The sequence below is a fragment of the Odocoileus virginianus genome, chromosome X (assembly GCF_023699985.2).
Source record: "Odocoileus virginianus isolate 20LAN1187 ecotype Illinois chromosome X, Ovbor_1.2, whole genome shotgun sequence".
In the NCBI taxonomy this organism is placed as follows: Eukaryota; Metazoa; Chordata; class Mammalia; order Artiodactyla; family Cervidae; genus Odocoileus; species Odocoileus virginianus.
The window spans coordinates 54,206,558-54,210,658 of NC_069708.1; the positions used below are offsets into that span (position 1 = coordinate 54,206,558).

Here is a 4,101-nt window from a genome sequence, read left to right on the forward strand (position 1 = left end):
CAACCGGTCCCAACGGAGGCCCCAGGCCCGTAACAGCCAAACCAGTATGCCCGGTGCTGAGCTTCTGGCCACTGGAAGAATGAATGCCCTAAGGCAAGGAAGGAAGAGGAAGCTCCCGCAGTTGTGGGGCTTGCTGACTTGGAAATTAACTAGGGCTGCTGGGGCTCAGGGATATCAGGTCCCCGAGAGCCCATGGTAACCTTAAAAGTGAGGGACCAAAACATTGACTTCATGGTGGATACAGGAGCAGAACTGTCGGTAGTAACAAAACCTGGGGCACCACTGTCCAAAGAGACTACTGATGTAACTGGGGTTATCGGGAGAAGAGATGATTAAATCGTTTTGCCAGCCCAGAAAATGTCAGATGGGGGGGCACCAAGTGATTCATGAATTCTTCTACATTCCTGAGTGCCCAGTACCCCTGTTGGGAAGAGACTTGCTCTCCAAACTAGGAGCACAAGTGACTTTCTCCCCTGAGGAGAGGCCCACCTTCTGGATGGACTCTATGACTTATTTGCCCTCTCTCTCAATGCCACCCCAAGATGAGTGGAGGTTGCATGAGCCTCCGAAGGAAGAACCGGGTGGGCTGGAAGAGCATGAGAGAGAGCTAACTCGATTATTCCCTGAGATCTGGGCGGAAGACAACCCCCCTCCACCCAGGCTGGCTAAACATCACGCCCCAGTGATAACAGAACTCAAAGCAGGCACCACCCCGGTTAGAAAGCGCCAGTACCCGCTACCAATAGAGGCCTGAACCGGCATATTGCCCCACATCAATAGATTGAAACAAGGGGCATTCTAGTAGAGTGCCAGTCGGCTTGGAATACGCCAATCCTGCCAGTCAAAAAGGAAGGACACGACTATAGGCCTGCACAAGATCTCAGGCTAGTCAACCAGGCTACTGTGACTTTATACCCCACTGTTCCGAACCCCTATATCTTACTTAGCCTCCTCCCACCAAGGACCAAAGTTTATACTCGCCTAGATCTCAAGGATGCCTTCTTCTGTGAACGCCTCGCCCCAGCGTCACAGCCCATCTTTGCCTTTGAATGGGAAGATCCAGTCGAGGGCACCGAACAACAGCTTATCTGGACTCCCCCATGAGGGTTTAAGAACTCCCCAGCCATCTTTGGGGAAGCCTTGGCTTCTGACCTGAACTCATTCCATCCGGAAGAGTATGGATGTCGGCTCCTACAATACGGGGATGACCTGCTGCTGGCTGCCGAAACCAAGGAAAAATGCTGGAAAGGGACCAAAGCACTGCTCCAGCTGCTGATGGAAGCAGGTTACCGGGTGTGGAAGACAAAGGCACAGATCTGCAAGGAGGAGACAGAAACCTCTGGGTATTCAGCTGAAAGGCTTGCTGCCCTTTGAACACCTGGGAGTGGACTTCACTGAAATGAAACCTTACTGATACTACTGTTACCTGCTGGTCATGGTATGTACGTTCTTGGAATGGGTGGAAGCTTTTCCTACCTGGACTGAAAGGGCATCAGAAGAAGCCTGGTGCCTGCTTAGGGAAATAGTTTCCAGATTTGGACTTCCTACCAGCATTGGTTCAGACAATGGCCTGACTTTTGTAGCTGATTTAGTACAACAAGTAAGCAAAACTTTAAACATCAAATGGAAACTGCATACTGCATATAGGCCCAGAGTTCTGAGATGGTGGAATGAACCAACCAGACACATAAAGAGACTCCCTAAGTGGATCATAGAGACTGACTGCTCCTGGGTGGACTTGCTTCCGACGGCTCTGCTCAGACTCAGGATGACCCCACAGTCCCAAGGCTATTCTCCATATGATATTGTGTATGGGAGGCCCCCTCCCATAATAAAACAGGTGTCAACAAATTTGCCTCAGGTGAGGGGGGATAGGATTTCACAGCAGATGGAACTGGGTAACGTAATAAATCGGGTAACTAAGTTTGTACAAAAAAGGGTGCCATTCCCCCTTGGGGAAGAGATTCATGAGTTTACGCTTGGTGAACAAGTATGGGTCATAGATTGGAAACATGATTTGCTAGACCTTTGGTGAAAGGGCCCTTATGTTATTCTAACTACCCCTACTGCAGTTAAAGTTGCAGGTATTGTCCCTTGATCCCTCATATGAGGGTGAAGAGAACATACCACACAGACCCAGAAAACGCTGAGTGAACTGCACAGAGGCACCCCACTGACTCTTGAGAGACTAAGACCATCCTTAAGAAGAAGGAAAAGAAGATCCCGGACGAGCCCCTTCAGGATGAAGCCACACAATCAACTCTTGCTTCTTGGCCTCATTAATGTGATTTTGAATTTAATTTCCGTTTCAACTCAGGACAATGTTTTCATCTCATGGGCACATTCCTATGCGGACTTGCACACCACCTCCAGCTGCTGGATATGTGGGGCTATGCCTCTGTCTGTGATGGATGAACTTTGTTGGTGGGCGTCACCACTCCACCAAGGAGATTTTAAACCACTCTGCTTTTTTCTGGGATGACACAAAGAGACTTTCCCCTCTCTTGTCAATCATAAACTCTCCTTGCTCTGTTGGTGTAAGACCTACAGTCAGTAGACTCGGGTCATAGGGTTACATTTGATATAAATGCCAGTGTAACATGAGCCTAACCTACAACAAGCCCCGGTAAATCTTACATGCTATGTGGACAAGATCTATGTTTCAATGGTATGAGTATATTGCTGCCTTATTCGTACCCTCTATAGGGACAACAGATATTATGATTAAAGTAGAGGTCTTGACTAATTTCATAAAACAGGCCCTCCTAGATAGAATAAAGGCCATCCAAGCCTTAAATGAAGAGCAAATCCAAATGAGAAAAGTGGTAATTCATAATAGAATGGCTTTGGACATACCAACAGCTGCTCAAGGAGGGACCTGTGCTATAATTAAGGTTGAATGTTGTGTATACATTCCTGACTTATCTGGCAATGTATCGACTGCTTTAGATGACATGAAAAACCAGGTAAAAGCAATGTCAAATGAAAACATTCCTTTCTAGACTTCCGGCCTATCTTGGGTGAAGGGCAGTTGGCGGAAAACTATATTTACCACTGTCATAGTTGCCTTGATAGTTCTGCTTTATGGACCCTGAATTTTACAATGTATTATGAACTTTGCAACCCGAAGGCTGATGTCATTCTCCCAAATTGGCGGTCGGAGAGCCAGGGTGCAATATATCCCTATGAATGATGCTCATAATATGAGTTAAGAGCATCAAGAGGGGGGAATGAAGGAGGAAACAGACAGAGCTGGACTCCATCTCAGGCCAGGCTGCGGACATTAGGCTACACGCATGGTCACCCTCCCAGTGGACTCTGAACTTTGTGCCTGGTGTCTATAGACATGGCATATCAATGGGAAACCAGACCCCCGGATAAAAGAGCCTCAGGACTGGTACTTGGACTCTCCATTGCCTAAAAGAATATGCTAATTATCTCTGTGACAGAACAAAGTCATAAATTCCATTATGTTTATCGGGATATGACCACAGTCCTCTTGATACATGTCCACTGTTTATCTAGTCTTGTGACACATGAATCATGGGTTAACTTTGATCGTATCTCTCTTTTACCTTGTCCAGACTAGTTTCAAGGAATTTGGGGAGGTGGGTTTGAGCAAGTACACTCAGGGTATGTAAGGTTTTCATAAAAACTGGTCGGGGTCCTTGGCTAAGAGGAGACTCTGCCTTGGGCCCGCCGGTGTAATAAACTGCACTCCACTATCAAAAAAAAAAAAAAAAAAAAAAAAAAAAAAAAAGAATAGATGGAGAAAGTGACACACAGCTGCCTGGCCCCTGCTTTTAGAAACAGAGCAACCTTCAACTGAGTTCTTACTTTAGGGACATGAAGAATTATAAAACCACTAACTTGCCCTATATTGCAAGTTACTAAAACTATGAAAAACAGTCCTTGGCAAAGTCCAAACAGAAAACTAGCAATTCCAAGAATTCTACAGCACCTGGGGGCATGCTCACTGCACTCACAGACTACCTAATGTCAAAGCCATCACCTTGGCATTGGAGGACCCTCTGCCTCTATTCTAGACTTGGAGAGAGTCACTAGACTTTACTAAAGGGAGAAAATAGCTACTGACATTTA

General features: G+C 46.5%; 1 pseudogene; it reads left to right on the forward strand.

Moving 5' to 3' along the window:
• The first annotated feature begins 1,238 nt into the window (after positions 1-1,238).
• Positions 1,239-3,622, forward strand: LOC110148389 (endogenous retrovirus group PABLB member 1 Env polyprotein-like; annotated as a pseudogene).
• Positions 3,623-4,101: the final 479 nt, after the last annotated feature.